General features: G+C 34.8%; 1 protein-coding gene and 1 long non-coding RNA gene across 5 annotated transcripts in view; one reads left to right on the top strand and one right to left on the bottom strand.

The window, feature by feature from the left end:
• Positions 1-247: 247 nt before the first annotated feature.
• Positions 248-17245, bottom strand: LOC128549688 (uncharacterized). The gene is made up of 2 exons (XR_008367864.1): positions 16706-17245; positions 248-3080 (listed from the first exon to the last, which is right to left on the bottom strand). It is a non-coding gene; the product is annotated as an uncharacterized LOC128549688 (long non-coding RNA).
• LOC123539907 (uncharacterized) overlaps positions 11459-18735 on the top strand; it is a 52836-nt gene continuing 45559 nt past the window's right edge. The window contains exon 1 of one of the 4 annotated variants that reach the window (XM_053526978.1): positions 11459-11876. The gene's annotated coding sequence lies outside the window, so the exon portion shown is untranslated. Of the gene's footprint in view, positions 11877-11995; positions 12228-18735 lie in introns of those variants that run through there. The other 3 variants (XM_053526976.1, XM_053526979.1, XM_053526977.1) reach the window with 3 other exon arrangements.

Below are 18735 nucleotides of genomic sequence, written 5' to 3'. Positions count from 1 at the left end.
GATACAGTAGCACCACTTAGTCAAAGCGAGCATGCAACACTTCTCAGCTTTGGCGACCTGTGGGTTTCCACGTTGATAATTCGTGTTTTGTCGGACGAAATTATACCGAATACATGTGTATCTATGCATACATATAGTATCTTATATTGTACATTTGCTGAAGGAAGACTATCCGTGAGGGAATATTATTTAGAAAACATGCACGTCTTTGATTCTCACGGCAGGTCACAATGCAAACAATATCGAATGAATTTTAACTGAATGTTCTTTTATTTTTGTTCACTCTCGTATCGCTAAGCATGTTTTAGTATATTTTGTTCTTGATAGTGATATAACGATGAACTGTACATGTCCAAGTTATATCAATAAAGTACTGTCCTGTTCATAAATCATCTCACTAAATTTGCGCTTATTAGTGTTAATCGGCAGTATCAACACCTGAGAAAATCCATATCACTGCTGATTATCGATTTTCTATAAATAGCCTAATTAACATGTGGTCATATTTTTGCGTGCTTGAAATGCTGTCGAAAATTCAGTAACATTCTTAGATCACTAGGGTTGCATTAATATAATATCTTACAATTTGATAGCTACGACGAACATTTAGGTTTGTTCTGACATATTTGAAAAGTGTTACAACTTGCTGGAAAAGCTATCAGAGGTACAAACTGGTATTGTCTACGGACCGGAAATGTTTGGAAACTTTTCCGTTGAAATTCCGTTTCTATTTTTAGCCGCAAATTATTGCTAGCAGAAGTCATTGTTCTTTATCAAATAAAGCCTTAAATTTCGGGAGTTATACATGTGACACTGCGGTCAGGAAACATTTTTGAATTGTCAGTCTGGATTCCCAGGCTAGGTTTCTATATAAGCTAACTTTTCTACGTTATAAGCTACGTGACCTCTGGGGCAGTACTATGCAATAGCTAATCAATTTCATCACTCCAGTTCAGGTGACATGAGGTCATCGTTTATTCACGTGACCGTAAATTTGCATATTTGTATTCATACACGTGGTTGTTTTAATTAAAACGTTGACTTCAATTTGTATTGATTTTAGTCGCCGAATTTACATTAAAATGGTATTAAGGCATATATTATAGCTTTGCATATTCTGCACGTTGTGTAGATAATTGTTTACCTGGAAAGCTTGGAACTATTTTTGGTTGTGTTGTTAGGATGGTCTTAAAGCTTAAAGAACTGACAAGATTTCTCAAACGGAGTATTCTTTTTGACACTGGTGGCAGCTAGCAGCCACCAAAAATGAGGATAATTCATGGCAAGAGTTATGGACCTTGTGTCATCTGATGTGAGTGATGATGTGGAACAACTATTTTAAGTTTAAATCAAATCCTCTCTGTAATAACAGAGATATATTGAAAATCAAAATTCTAACACGATCTGTAGCAATTCCTATATCAACATATAGCGAAATTGCCTATACATGAATCTACGATAAAATATGGTTGGCTGTTACATTTCACTCCCACCAATTGTGACATAAGAATTTCCACCTCTTTTTCCGATATGCAATCTATATACTCATTTTTCCAGCACTAAATTGTAGTAATACAGAATATATATATAACTTTCTGAGACAAACAATTGTATTCTGATATTTATTTGCACGCAAGAAGCATTTTTCGCACCGTGGGAAAATGTTTTGCAGGTGAGCTACCGTAAAATAGTACTAACATCCAGTTAATGAATGAAAACAATGTCACGTGATTTTAACTTATGAATGAACGTAAACATTGTAGTAATTTTGCCCTGCATCATACTTCCTGTACGTCTGCAAAGTTTAATATCTAGCGAGAAATACTATCTATCAAATATCTATTGTGTTTACAATGGCTCAGTACAAAACTGGCACAGTATGTAGTGTCAGAGGTTCTGAGGATGACAAGGAATTCTGGTGAAGTTATATGTTTGTTTAACTTTGAAGTTTTCGAAAATTACACTTCCAAATACAAACAAATAAATGAATTCTTTTAAAATGCCACTGGGATTGGTCTTGATGATGACCTTGGTGAAATAGAAATGGAAGCTGTTAACTCTGCAATTAGTACTTTAGAGCCAACCACTGCAGAGTCCGAACATCAAGTCTTACAGCAGCCAAATAAAAGATTTAAGAGTGCTTCAGAATCAGACATAACAAGATTAAAAGCACAGAACACCAAGAAAACCACTGACAGCAGCACTAAATGGGCCGTTGGCTTATTAAAAGGTATATATTGACTTGATTTGACCTATCATGTAGTATAAATAATAATGCTCATAGATTACTCAGAATATATTGATTACTCAGAATATCATTTCACAAATCAGTGAAGGAAATTTAACACAAGGTACCTTACTATCCCTAAAATGTTCCAACACTATAGATAATACACTTTTACTTAAGTTGTGTTCGAAATCCTTATAATGCGTCATCTTTTCTCAAAGTCTGAAAGCTCTCGGAATGCTTATACGGGTGAAAATTTTTGATAAATGTAGAAACTAGACCGCAAACAATTGCGCAAATTGAGTGTATTTCAAAACACTGACAGTTCACCTGTGTGCACAAAGTACCGTTAACACTAAGAAGTATCTTTTGTGTGACAGGTAGACGTTACCGTACACAGGCCAATAAGGCATTCCAATGCAGGAGTGATCCAGTCTATACCAACAGTTAATCAGTTTTGTTAGTTAACACTTACTTGTATATTTTTTTCTGTTTTTAATCCATCACTTTTCCATCAGAATAAAAAAAATCACTATATTTTAAAATATATGATTGTGTAAATAATCCCAAATAGATTTTTTTTTGCTGCATTTTCAGCCTGGATGTCTGAAAATGAGTATCTGAATGAATCATTTGAAGACCTGGATCCGACAACACTGGACGCACTTCTGCAACATTCTATGCTTGTCAGCAGAGCAGGAAAGGTGGTAATTACTCCAGATCACCACACATTGGTATCCGAGCAGGTATCAACCGTCACCTTACAGCGCCACCATTCTCGAGATTGCTCAATTTAATGAAGGATCGTGAATTCATGGCATCTATTCAGGTTCTCACTGGATTAATCAAGGGTCTGAAAAGAGAAGGTAAAAATATTTAAAAAAACAAAGAGCTCATTTCTGAGGAAGATCACATAAAATTATATGAAAGTGTGTGGGGTGTTTTCAGAACATAAGCCTGAAACATTACAGAACAAAGTAATTTATGAAATAATAGCTCAGTTCGGACGCCGGGGCAGGGAAGGATTCCGAAAAGACTAACAGGATCGGGCTAGTTATCACACTGAGACATTATACAAATAAATATTGTGACTAAATTTTGTGAACATTGGATAAGAACTGCTCAAGTAAGAGAGCGGGCATTGTCAATTTTTATAAATGTGAATAATTAAAGGGCCATAACTCAGAAAAAAAACTTACAGGATCACGCTGGTATCACACCTGGCTTAGACAAATAAATATTGTGACTAATTAAAGCCCTCTACAGACGGTAGGTTTTTGTTGTACAACACTAATTATCTCAAAGATGTACAATTTTGAAATTGTACATTTTTCACATACAGACAGTATTCCATTCCCATATAAATCACAAGAGATTTACCTAGTAAACATAGTGCATCAGGTACTGAAAAGAATGTAACTATTAATAATAAAAATAATATTCACCTTTCTATGTCCCATGAATTTGATTACGCATGACACAATTGAGCCACGCCATGAGAAAACCAACATAGTGGCTTTGCGACCAGCATGGATGCAGACCAGCCTGTGCATCTGCGCAGTCTGGTCAGGATCAATGATGTTTTTTTTTGCTTTCAAAGTCTATTGCAATTAGAGAAACCGTTAGCGAACAGCATGGACCAGACTGCGCGGATGCTGGTCGGAAACGCACTATGTTGGTTTTCTCATGGCGCGGCTCAAATCATTTATCTTTTCAGTGTCATCCTTTTTCCATTATGCATTAGAAGCCATTTTATATTCAGATTTGTGTTTATTTTTTGGGCAATTGTTTCTGGAATTTCATTCACTTGCCTCTTATCAACTAATTATTTACCAATTTGTTGCTTGTCAACGTGGGTGGTACGTAAGGCAAAACTTACGAAATAGAACATGTCCTAATCTGTAAGTCAAGACTTAAGATTTACGAAATCAAGGAATAGCATCATACACACGATAATATTTGGCTGTACATCTTGAATTTAATTGGTGTTGTACAACAAAAACCTACCGTCTGTAGAGGGCTTTAAGTTTTGTGAACATTTGATAGGACACTCTGAACATGTTTAGTGAACACTGGATAATAATTGCTCAAGTTAAGTGGACGCCGCCTTCCCGCCGAAGTTGTTTCGATAATACATTATGTTTTACGAGAGTTAATATCTCAAAGTTTATATTATAATCATTTAAACGCCGGTTTTATTATCGTGGAATGACAGCATCTGTTTAGATTGATTCGACCTTGTACTGTCAGCTCATTTACGTGGTAATATATATCCTAAAATAGCATGCAGACAGCTGTTTATTCATCCGTGCAACGTTTGCACAACTTATACATGTACTTGCTGCATCAAATGAAATGCTACAACTGCATATATCGAGTTAATTGCTTCTCAAAATTTATCCGGGTTCAGTAAGTATCTTGATTTACCACTCGTTTGCATAAAAAGTAAACATTTACTAACTGACATAATATTGTAGTAGCATTTCACTTTTATTAATTGTTTAGACAGGCCGTTTAGCTCTGTAGGTAGGGCGTTGGTCTACAGATCGCGGGGTCGTGAGTTCGATCCCCGTGTGGGACGTATGTTCTCCGTGACGATTTGATAAACGACATTGTGTCTGAAATCACTCGTCCTCCTTTCTGATTCATGTAGGGACGTTGGCAGTTACTTGCGGAGAACAGGTTTGTACTGGTACAGAATCCAGGAACACTGGTTAGGTTAACTCTCCGCCATTACATCACTGAAATACTGTTGAAAAAACGGCATTAAACCCGAAACAAACAAAATTTATTATTTTTTTTTTCGCCTGTATTTTTTATTTTGTGTACGCACATATGCGTTGATCCAATTTTACAGAGGACTGTTTACTTATGTAACAGTAACTCGCATATAACACAATTATAAACTTGAAAAAGGTAGCTACACGATTACATTGTATACTGGACGGCCTGCAATAAACAGGTAGACTTAGGACAATGATGTATATACCATATGCTGGAAGCAAACCTGAGTGTTTTGTCCTCTATTTATGTAGAGCTTCAATTCATGGACAACATATCATGGCATTTTTTTGAAATGATCATTAAAGTCTTACTTATTTGTCACTTTATTGGATACAGAGGTAGACACAGCAAGGTGTGTCCGCTAAGTCTATTATCGTAGATGTACCCCTCTAACTCCGAGGGAAAAGGCACTGCCTCCATCGTGAAGCCTCAAGGATGAAAGTGAGAGAGGCAGACAAAATTTGTGACGTGGACTTTCCTATTCCCGCGCTTGCGTCCTCTGACAGCTCATCATTGCACAGCTCATTTAATGGAGGCCATGGAGAGGAAACAACTAGATCAGAACCGTGTAGGACATCAGTAAGGATTTATGACACAGAGAGGCGTAGAAGGGTACAACGGACTTCAGACACACAGCGGGCACTGGCCACTTTCAGACATGAAAAATTGGGCGAGTTTCGTATGCAGCAACCTGTGCGGGGACCACCAGCCGGCCAGGGGAAGGAATACGCTGGAATAATAAGGCGGTACCTCTGGTTGTCTAAACAGCGATGTTGGCGAGTGCGAACCACAAAACCCGTCCAGTACTTTCAAGAAGGTGAAAAAAAGAGGAACCCCACTAGGGGAAAAAGTTATGTTATATGTCAACACATATCTTGGATACTTGGAACAGCGTGACCCATTGCTAGCGGGAATCCTGACAGGCCAATAACAGCGGTGTCAAGCTAGCGAAGCTAATCACCAAGCAGTGTCAAAAATCTCAAACTATAAACTATTTCGGGCACACACTGAAAACGGTATATAGTGCATTTGGCGAGGTACATGCGTGGGAACTACATTTTTGTTGCATTTACCCCCTCCCGTTCCTTAAAATATAGACAAAAAATTCCCCAGAGGCCACCATTTTATATCTATATTGCAAACTTGTTCAGTGGGAGAACCTCCTTTTCCCTTAAAATGATTGGAGTACCCCTCCTGAACCTTAATGTTTTGAACAAAAAATGCACAAGAGGTCACCACTTCATACCTATATTTCAAAATTTTCCAGGTGTAGACCTCCCTGACCCCCACCCCTAGATGATGGTGAGTACCCCCTCCCATACCTCAAAATTTGGACAAAAACTGCACCGGAGGCCACCATTTCATACCTATAATAATATTATTTCAAAAATATTCAGGGGGAGACCCCTGACTCTCTCTTCTATAATGATTGGAATACCCCATACATTAACATTTAGACCAAAAGAATGCATCATTTTGTACCTATATTTCAAATATTTCCAGGGGAAAACCCCCTGATCCCCTCTTACACGAACGGAAGGCCCCACACACGTACCAGTAAACTAATACTGTAAATGCGTAAATAGTTTCTGAGAGTTTATATGCGTTATAAATAGAAATAAAGCTGGGAGCTGAAAATGTATATGTACTAAAACGTAATGTGGGGTTTTCTTACAATATGTTCACGTGATTAAGTATTTTAGACATAAAGGGCCGTATATGGATTGCTCATCCTTTTCGATATTGATTTCTGCAATAGCTGATATTTAAAATCTTGATAAGAATTGTATTTAAGGTATGACCCACCTAATGGTGGATATTTCAAATGCTCAAAACAATGTTACAGCAATATACTTATCCAGTGAGAGACTTGTTTGCAAAATTTGAACAACTTTTACCATGCCGTTTTTATAAAAAAAAATAATAATAATTTATGATATTTCCTCACAAATCTCAAAGTGATGGCCACCGTCCAAAATGTGTGGAGAATTCATTTTATCATTAATTTTGATAAAAAGAAATGTCAAACTAATGGTAAATAATTATAAAACACAAAATAAAAATATCAATATCATTTTTTCTAGGGTGCCTCAATTAAAAGGATTTAATGAGACAGAATTCTAACTCCAACATTGAAAAATAAAAATTAAGGTTGAGTCCTGTGGGAAATTTGCTCACTTCATTCGAAAATAACATTGAGGCAGAAGTAGAATTTACCTACATTTCTTCCACAATATGTAATCTAAAGAGTAAAGGCAAAATAGAGAACCTTAACCACATGTAACTCAGTATTTTTAAAGATGTCTTACTCTGCCCCCTTCTGTTTCAGTGGTGAATTCACTTTGAACAGCAAAAATTCACTTATTAAATGATTTTTTTTTCACATTTGTACAATAAATCAATAATAAGTCTTGAAAAAAATAAAAACTTATTGGAAAAAGTGAAAATAAGGAAAAAACATTTGGTCCCAATGGGGCTTGAGCCTGAAATATTTAAGTCAGGGTAGGTTTATTGCAAGAATTGAATACTCTTCAAAAGGAGGTACACTATTACATGGTCATACCTTAAGATACCTATCCACCATGCCCGATTCTCTCTTGCTTCCTTTTTAGCCAGTGCTTTAGCAACTGGCTTTAGCTCTAGCTCTAAATCAACTATCAAGTTTCAACCTCACGTTGTTTGAGCTTTTCCTCCTATTTCTATGTGTGTGACTGCATCACACAAATATTCCGGACGTGTAAAAAATAGTCCCATATTTTTTTTTTCATAATACTGGCATTGTGTGAGTGTGTGAGCAACTGAGGACTACTGCTTTGAACAACAAGCAGCAACGGATTCTAGAATGATTATGAACTTTATATTCACATTCAAAATATTCGGAATCATTCTGCTCACTCTGTCTTTTCTATTAATTTTTCTACAGGAACCCACTCTCGCGCATACCTAAAATTCTACTCGTAATGCAACACGCATTAATAAAATTCCGTGCGCTTTTATTGGTTAACAGCATGAAGAGACGGCGTTTTTCTTTGGTTAACAGCATAAAGTGGCACAATATTCTAGGAAAGTCGAAGTTAACACTAACCTTAAGTAACCCTAACCCTGAAATATAACTCAATAAGCACTAGCTATCAGTCCTTTCAGGGCTTTGATTATATTTCCAGGATATTACCTATCGTCGTGACTGGGTAAAGCAAGACAGGAGAGATCATGAATACACAGACTTCCATCATTGTAACAATCTGCCACATTTGCAGGGACAAAAACACTTGCTGCCGTTGCAGGGGCAAGAAGATCAGTCTCAACTTTTAAATTTTACAATTAGATTTAACATTACATGTAATGATTTGCTTGGTTGATTGCATTCTATGCTTCCAAAGGATCTTCTTACAGACATTATTAACTATCACAACAGCAATCTTTAAGTGACGTGTTGCGGCAGTGAAAAGTCGCTCCGTAGTTAGGTTCAGGTTATTACATTTTCTGGTACTTTGGGATCATGGAGTCTATTCAATATCTGTAACAGAATTCCGCTTAAGCCGGTGCTAAGGTGCGTGAGGGGTGTTGCACTTTCCACTACCTCTCATGAACAGACTCGATCAAACCGAGTCTGCTATTATTTTGCTTGGTTGCATTCTATGCTTCCAAAGGATCTTACAGATTTTACTGACAGAGCCTATTCACGGACAGCAGTGGAAATGCAAGCTACCGCCGACGCCCTCTAGCCCAACTCCACATTTACACATGTTACAAGTACTGAAATAAAATTTAGAGACACCCGCAGGTGTAATCATACGTCGGTGTACATGTAACCTACAATGATACACAAAAAGCAATTCGTATGTTTCCCAGTTAAAATAATGTGTTTTCCCTAAACGAGAAAACAATGGCAGAACTTAACAAACTGGAAATATAGAGAAGGAATCTGAGGTTATAGAGCCTGCATATCACAGAAAAATTAAAAAGCAGGCAACAATACCCGAAGTTATTTAAGCCGGAGTATTGGAACCACCCAAGCCTAAATGTTCATGCTGGAAAATTAAACAGTACACTTATACACTGATACAACATAAAAGTCGCGCTGAACGATATGAAGACATAGAAATAAAACAGCTCTGATTAAAAGTACGGGGAGAAATTTTACGGACGCCACACGGAACATACAACGCTGCTGTGATAATTAATTACAAAAAGTGGAAAACCATGGGTCGCCCAACACGACATATATGAACATGATTGAGCCTGGTATTGAGTATAGGATAACTGAACCTGTTATATAATCAATTGACTGTGCTTAAAGTGAATAATATTCTATGAGAAATCTTTACATAATTTCACAAGTCATATGACTGTTGTTTTTTTTTGTCAGTATGAAAAAAACTTGCCGGATTATTGAGGTAACGGTGGAATCAATAAAGAATTTGAATGACCCTTTAGACGTAGTATAATTCAGAAATGTTATATTCCAAACAGTGATTTTATCCTTGAATGAATCATTGTTTGTAGTTCAGATGCGAAAGAATTATATGATGATACGCATCTGAACGACAAACAAAGTAAACCACCTTTATACGTTGATGATTTTTGCCTTGTCTCCCGGCACAAATGCTGAAAAATTCTCTTTGTAAATAATCCTCTTTACATGATCCAGATTTTATTTACCGATAATTGAACGTTCGAAGAGTGATTAGATTATCCAATAATTATACAAGTCAAATGGTTTATCGCGGCCAGAAATTTGTACAAACCGGACAGAAGTTGCGAAATTGTCATTTGTGCAGGAAAGAAGCGTTTACCGTAATGTCCAGTACTGGACAGGTATAGTGACCATGCACGGACACAGCCAATTTTCTCAGAGGGGGGCCGATCCCCTTGACCCCCCCCCCCGCCCCTGGACATTTTGAAATTTAGCAGTTCATTTTTTGCATTCTGGGACAGTTTTATGGACTAACCTGTTAAATTTGGGAAAATGATAAAATCAAGCTTTCTTGAAGGTAAAATTCTTAGTTTCTTTTAGATAAATAATATGAATTATGTCGGGGTCGTATGTAGCAGCAGCCGCATATACTTTACATGCAGTCCTAATGTTGCCTTTTTCGAAAAACATTTTCTTTCCTTCTTGTCTTCTTTCCTTTTTTAAAGATTTTCCAGAGGGTGTCCGGACCCCCGGTACCCCCACTCTGGATCCGCGCATGGTGACATATCATGCTTTCTGTTTATGCAGGTAAACTTGTGTTTGGTTAAATTTCAACAGAGCACAGTTGTCTGAACAGTGTACAAACTCATTACTGTTTTTTCGGGCAAGGGTGGAAAAAAAGTGGTAAACAATGAAAGCAGTAACAGTTTTATTAAAAAAAATAAACAATGAGACAAACATTTCCAACATCTTGGACGGTTCAAAAATCCCATGTTAAACATACGATAAAGCCCGAAACGCGTGAAAATGTTCCGAATGTAAATCGGGTGAAATAGACGCTCGTATAGTTAGATTATGCGTCTAGATTGATTAAACTGGGCGGGTCTACTTACTTATTACTTGAGGATGAAAAAAACGTGTTTTTTAAATGTTGCTCTTAAACAAGGGTGGCGGTTGAACTACTAAAAATACAACAACAGTTAATTCACAACAAATCGTTCGGTATGTTTTTATAATCAGTAGAAGCTAGTCGTATTTACGCTTATGAGACCTGTTTCACCCATAAAGTAAAGAATTGACAGGTCCATCATGAAATATTTTCCACAGCGTGCAAATACTTGACCTATTCAATATCGGCCGCGATCAATAATTTTAGTTAGTTTGTGTGTGTGTGTGTGCGTGTGTGCGTGTGTGTGTGTTTTGCTGTTGTTTTTAAGTGGAAAATAGTTCTTTCTATAGATTTTGGTTTTGTTACAGATAAGTTCACTGTTTAACAGACTTATCTAAGTAGTCCTGGAAATGAAAAATGGTCAACTTAAAGTTAACAAATATCAATGCTATTTTCAACAAGGCGTAAAAAAATGTTTGTTTCCGGTATCCCGACCTACCCAAAATTTTTGGCCCGACCCTAAATGTTTTTATGGCCTTGGAGAATATTTTTTTCAACTTTTTAACAAAAAGTTGCAAAACTGCACTTTTTATACTTTAAACATGGTTAGTGATGTTAGAAGTCAACTTTCTGATGCTCTAAAGGCATAACCCCCTTATTTTTATTCATTTTTTGGCACAAAAGTAGTTTCCGAAGAGTCTAGCTTAATAATAATAAAAAAAATCCGACCTACCTACCCTAACTTTTTTGAGCATGTTACCGGAAACAAAGAATTTTTAGGCCCAAAGGCCTAAAATAAAAATGACCTTCCGTGCCGTGGTCCGTATCGGCTACGAAAATACATGGTAATGTTCGCGGATGAAGCTTTTAATGTTTATGTATAATATATATATGTCTAAACTGTATAAAGAATAAAGTATTTTAATAGAAACCAAAATCATCCATGATGTGTGGGTTTATACTTCCTTGAAAACAAAACATTTAAAGAAATTTACTACGCTTAAAGTAGTTTTTCCTAGTAATCGACGATAAATCTTTACATAGTTTCACAAGTCATATGACTGTTTTTGTCAGTGGAAAAGTATAAAAAAAAACTAGCCGGATTGTTGAGGTAACGGTGGAATCAGTAAAGAATTTGAAAGAGCCTTTAGACGTAGTAATAGAAAAAATAGGCGTTGCCTATGACTCGGAAAGCCCGTAAAATTAAGCTTTAAAAAGCTGCAATTCATGAAAAAATATGTTATGGATTTAATGGATAAAACAGTAAAATTCAATTGGTCTGGATTATATGCAACACAATGATCATAGCAGGCTCATGTTGATGTAGTCGTTTATGAAAGGTAAGTGATAAATAGCTTATAGTTAAAACGTTCCGTTTCATTTTATTGACAGGTTAAAGCAAAAACAAAAAAACTCCATCTAAGGTAAACTGAACCGCGCCCTCTTCAGTCTGTTAGGTTTCATTGGCTAGTCTTATCTTCACTCATGATCGAGGAGTACATGTTTATTACAAGGTCATTTTTAATTTTATTATCAGTCCCTGTATTTGGCAGTTGATCCGCCTCCTTAGACGTATCGTTCAAGCAAGCATTCTAGTCTCTATTTAATCCCGCGAACTTTGATGTCTATACCCATACAACTACTGGTTTCAGAAGATTCACTATAATTGTAGAAATAACCAAAAACAATAGGTAAGTCTTTTTGTCTGGCTTTTGTTTGCTTATATACTAGTGTATGTTGTATTTTGTATTTGTATTGTTGAATTCACGGAGGAAATTAAAGAAATTAAATATTTCATCTCACATTAGTATAATTATTATATAAATTAGTACATTGAGTAATTGTTTTCTTCAAATATTAGTTTTCCTTCCATTTGTTTTATTACGACATAGAGCTTATACCCGGACATACTGCTATAAATATCACATATTTAAAAGAAAAAAAAACATTTTCATGCACCAGTGAAAAGATTTATTTAAGATCTCTTAAATTTGTATTTTTACCTATGCTTTATATAAATATTACACCAAATTGTTCAGGAGAAATAGAAGCTTTCAGATCACTGTGTTTTAAGATATCAGCCATTCCTTTCATGAATTTTTTTGACTGTCTATGGGTTATTTCGGACAGACAATCCAACCTATTCTTATAAGTGTGATCAAGGTGTTGCGGGTAACACAAAGTTATAACTAATTTACTTTAAGTGTAGCAGTGTTTTGTAATATTAAATAGTTCTACTGTTTGTTTTCATATTTTGCAATGCATACGCTGGTACTGCCTTGAAGAATAGGTAACTGTTTGACAACAAGATTTTTTCTAGATTTCTCTTTACATATAAGACAAGACGTCATTCTAAAGAAATTTAGGGGTGTTAAAAATAACTTTCTAAATTTCTAGCCGAAAAACGATTTCGCAAAGGGTATTTCCCATTGTACATTCTAGCCGCTCATGGGAGTAAAATTTTGAAACATCTCACTTTTGACCCTAGATCTATATGGATAAAAAATAACAGTATCTTAGTTAGCATGAAAACAACATTAACATAACACACACACACACACACACACACACACACACACTCACACGCACGCACACGCACACGCACACACACACATACATAATTTTTATGTAAAAGTTTGCGGGGATGGGGCGGATTTCATAAAACAAAATTTTCCACAGGGATGCCAATAAAGTTAAAACGAGTGAAGATTCGTTTAAAATTAAAAAATAAGATTCAACTGCCACCCGGATAAGATATAAATTATATTTGGATTTTACAAAATAACGAAATCAGTCAATAGAAACTCTCTTTAACAAAAATACGTAACTTCCGGTAACAGCGAAATTTGAATTTAGAGAGACAAAATGAAAATTAAGTCGATTTCTTACAGTTACCTCACAACAAGTTTCATTTCAATGTAAGTAAAATGAATGAACTGAAACGACAAGAAAATCTGATCTAACAGAGAAGTGTTAAAACAAAGACTTTGAATTCATTAGCCACAAAAGGGTGTCCGAAATCTTGATGATGTCCGAAAAGAGACCGAACGTGTAAACAAAGAAACATTACAACCCAAAACAAAGGGAAAATTGACAAATCAGATAAAAAATGTAATGCCAATGGGTCATAAAGCAAAACAAGGCACGAGAAGTAACCAAATTAAATCCAAAAATAGACGCATATCCTCATCAACTAAACGAAAAGTCTCTTCACCTGACCAAGAGAAAACCCACGAGAAAAAAAAACATAAAGTAACGCAAAGTCAAGATAAATCTGACACTGAAATTGACTAAAATTTGTGACACTGAATTAAATGACCCATTTGTACAAAGTATAGAAACAATAAATGACCAGGATAGTTTAAACTGTACACAAGGTGAGGCACCAGATCAACAAGAGTCACAGTTACCTGTGTTCCCACAGCATGTTTTCAATATGGGCTCACCAGTGATGCTACATATGTCAGTCCCAATATCAATGAACTCTCCTCTACATGAACCAAATATACAGCCCACAAGTTTATCTGACAATGATCTAGCGAGAATAGCCAACCTCCAAAAGAAGCATTGAAAAAAAAAAAATATACACTCTGATAAGTATGAAAGTAGATGAAAAACATCAGTCATGGAAAAAGATATTGATATTCTCAAAGAAGAAATAAACATCTGAAAATGCAAAACACTTAATTACAGCAGAAACAAGATGAAACAGAGCAATGTAGCAGAAAAAAAGTGTAAGAATAAGTAAGTATAAGGACAACACAGATGAAAATACAGCTAGCATAGTAACAACACTTGCTGCAAAGTCAAAAGTCAACATAACAAATGCTGACATAGATAATTCACATAGAATTGGTGCAAAGAAAAAAGATAAACACAGAAATATTATAGTCAAGTTTACCACTTACAGAGCAAAGATAAAATTCCTTAAAGGCAGAAAAGCTCTAAAGAAACCAGGTGAAAATATAAATAAAGACTTAACAAGACAAAGACGTGACCTTGCCTACGAAGCAAGACAGATGAAACGGATGGTAACGCCAATGTCAAAGGATCATGAACCTTTAATGGATCAATATACATTCAAACACTCATAGATGAAGTTGTCAAAATAAACAGTAGACTTGATTTGAAGAAATATCAAACTGTGCCACCAGAACTAGAAGAATATTAAGTAGAATGAGTTACATATAACTGGCCAGTGAAGAACTGTGTCTGAGATTTAAAAATGTATTACATGTATATGTGGAAACTGTTTATATATATCTGAGTATATCTTAGTATATAACTAAATTAATCTGAAGCCTATGACATTCCTTGTATTACATGTATATATGTTGAAACTGTTTATATATATCTGAGTATATATCTAAATTAGTTTGAAATATATGATTAGTTTTGTATGTAAACTAGAAAGGAATTGTCCTGTTTGATATATTAGTTTGGTAATGAGTATGCTGATGGTGATTATATTGATAATTATGGTTTGATGGTTGATATGATGATGATGATGATGGTGATAATGATGATGATGATGATGGTGGTGATGATGAGTAAGATGATGATGGTGATGAGTAAGATGTTGAAGATAAGGATGAGTATTGTTTTGATAGTATACAGGATTGACATACTATTAGGAGATGATGATGATGATGATGATGATGATGATGATGTAAACTATAATGACAGATAGAATAAAGACTACATGAAAATAATGTGTAAATTAAAAAATCATTTGTTTGATTGTGATGAATTATTTACTTGTATGATATGTGATGGTGATGATGATGATGATTATGATGTTGAATACCATTATGATGGCTAGATTAAAGACTACATGAGAATATGTACAAATTAGATAGCCATATATGTGTTTGTTTTGTGATGAATTAACTAACTGCATGCTTTATGATGATGATGATGATGTTGATTACTGATGGCTAGTGTAATGATTACATGAAATGTAGGTCAAGTAATAAGAATACAACTGACTATCTTGTGATGAATAAAATGTTATAAATAAGAATATTATTATGATGATGATGATGATGATGATGTTGATGTTGATGCTGATGATGATGATAGTGAAAACTGATATGATAGCTAAAGTAAAAATTGCATGAGAATAATGTGTATATTAAATACTCATATACTTGATAGATTTGTGATAAATGAAATATTTGTATGATGTGTGATGATGATGAAATTGATGACTACTGTTGTGATAGCTAAGAAAACAGTGTAATGATTACATGAGATGTAGGACAAATAATAAGAATACAACTGTCTATTTTGTGATGAATAAAACTAGAATAAAGGCTGCATGAGAATAGTGTGTAAATTAAATAGTCTTATATTTGATAGATTTGTGATAAAAGAACGATTTGTATGATGTAATGATGATGATGCTGCTGATGATAATGACGATGATATTGATGACGACTATTGTGATAGCTAAGTGTAATGATTACATGAGATGTAGGTTAAATAATAAGAATACAATTGTCTACCTTGTGATGAATAAAATGTTATAAATAAGAATATGATGATGATGATGATGATGATGATGATGAATACTGATATGATAGCTAGATTAAAACTGCATGAGAATGTACATGAGATGTAGGTCGAAAAATAAGAATACAATTGTCTACTTAGTATCTTGTGATGAATAAAATGATGATGATAATAATAATAATAATAATAATATGATGATGATGATGATGATGATGATGATGATGATTAAAAACTGATATGATAGCTAGAGTAAGAACTGCATGAGAATAATGTGTAAATCAAATAGTCATGTATTTGATAGATTTGTGATAAATGAAACATTTGTATTATGTATGATATTTAAGTACTCTGTGTGAGAATTCATTATGCACTGTACGAAGTAATTTGTGATATGGGCTATAATATTATATTTGATATTGCATCATTCTATATCATACACGGTATCATGTAATTTGTACCATATATGTTTAATAAGTATAAGTATGTAATAGAGAGCTAAGCTTTTTTGAAACTAAAAATAAAAGTTTAACTGCTTTAGATACAACCTCACTGTCTCATCGCTGTCAAACATATATTTTTATATACAATTTGGACTCAATACTTTCTAACGTTACAAGATAGCAATACCAAACTATTTAATATATAATTTACTCACAGAGATGTACGGCACGCTATATCCAACGCGACAGCAACTAAATCCATAGTAAATCCATTTTGAAAAGTAAGCACTTTACACAAACAAATTCAGTTGATGAGCACACATCTTTGAAATTTACACAATATTGTACACTTACAAACAGTATAAATATATTCATTTAAAATTGTAAGCAATGTTGAAATTGTGTTAATTTTATCATTTTATTCCATATGCCCACAATTTAGACAATTATAGTAATAATAGGTAGTAAAACATTTCATTCATTACTTATTAGATAATCCGATGACCGATCAATGAAACATACACGCCGTATCGGCCAATGAAAATGAAGCACTGGTTTAATGTCAGTCAAAACACATCAATGACCACGAGAATTAAAATACACACAGTATAAATATATTCATTTAAAATTGTAAGCAATGTTGAAATTGTGTTAAATTTATCATTTATTTCCATATGCCCACAATATAGACAATTATAGTAACAACTGGTAGTAAAACATTTCATTCATTACTAATTAGATAATCCGAAGACCGATCAATGAAACATACACGCTTCATGTACAATGAAAATGAAGCACTCGATTCACCCCATGTAACCTCTGTCAATCAAAACACATCAATGACCACGAGAATTAAAATACAGTACAGTCGAATAAGTTCCAGCATGTAAAAACAAATACATTTGTTAAAAATCAAACTTGTTGTTAAATCTATGTTTATTATGTTCAGTTGCGCACTCGTACTACTCTCTATCTTTGTTCTATTCCTGTCTACTCTTCTCTCTATCCTTGTTCTGCTAACTTCTTGTCTTAGTCACTTTAGATACTGGTTATCCTCACCCTATGATGCATTTAGTCCTGGTATTACCTAATGGCTAAAGAGCTAGCCATGTAGAGGGTGAGGATCGGACTCTTTGCCTTTTTTCAGATGACTACGCCACTTCACAAATTTTAAGCTGATAACCCGGATGTCCATAATACTAGTATGTGCTGGTGATATTCACAAAAATTCAGGTCCTGATTCATGCAGTACTCTATCATCTGTTCTATCTGTTTCTGAAGTCTTAAAAGGCTTTCGAAATTCTCTCTCATTTGTACACTATAATGTTCAGAGCTTTTTCAATAAACAGGATATTTTGCCAGGAGAACTACCACATTTTGACGTCATTTCCTTTACACATGGCTAAGCAATAATACTGAGTCAGGTTCCATTAACTTTGAAACTTTTACTGCTCCATTTAGAAAAGACAGATCAGGAGATAACCATGGAGGGGTGCATGTTTATGTTAAACGTCATATACCAGCTATTCGAATATATGACCTGGAGCCGGATGGAATTGAATGTATTTGGACAGAACTCAGAACTGGTCACAAGAAATTTCTTTATGAAACATTCTACTGTCCTCCTAATTTCGCTCCTCCTGTTTTGTCCAGTATATAAAACTCGATTGGTCTTGCTTTTGGCACGAACATAGGTAACATAATGATTTCAGGAGGTTACTTCAACTTAGATATGCTCAAACCTATAAGACAAAGAAAAATTTATGACATAGCCACACATTTATAACATGACACAATTAATAAATAAACCCACACATTTCACTGTATCATCTAAATCTCTCATAAACCTTTTTCTTATTTAATCCACATGTAATTTGTACACGTCAGGTGTTGGAGATCCATTCCTTGATCAAAATATCAGATTTCACTCTCCTATATATTGTTGTCTCAACAAATCTAAGCCACAACTAAAGACTTACAAAAGAATGGTATGGAAATTTGACCAAGGCGACTACGACAGATTGAGGCAGCATCTACCAACTGGGACTCCCTAGCAGATGATGATATTGATATATATGCAATAAATATCACTCTCAATATATCATTTCCATATACAGCCAAATAACTACATGGTCAAATGACTGGCTAGTAGACTTTAATCCAAGAAAAACAGATTCTCTTCTTATCTCTCGTAAAGTTAATAAACCCTTACATTCTCTTTTAACCGTGCATGATGTCCAGATCA

The sequence above is a fragment of the Mercenaria mercenaria genome, chromosome 16 (genome assembly GCF_021730395.1).
Source record: "Mercenaria mercenaria strain notata chromosome 16, MADL_Memer_1, whole genome shotgun sequence".
In the NCBI taxonomy this organism is placed as follows: Eukaryota; Metazoa; Mollusca; class Bivalvia; order Venerida; family Veneridae; genus Mercenaria; species Mercenaria mercenaria.
The sequence above is the reverse complement of the archived record's forward strand: the minus strand, read 5'-3'. Positions and strand labels throughout refer to the sequence as shown.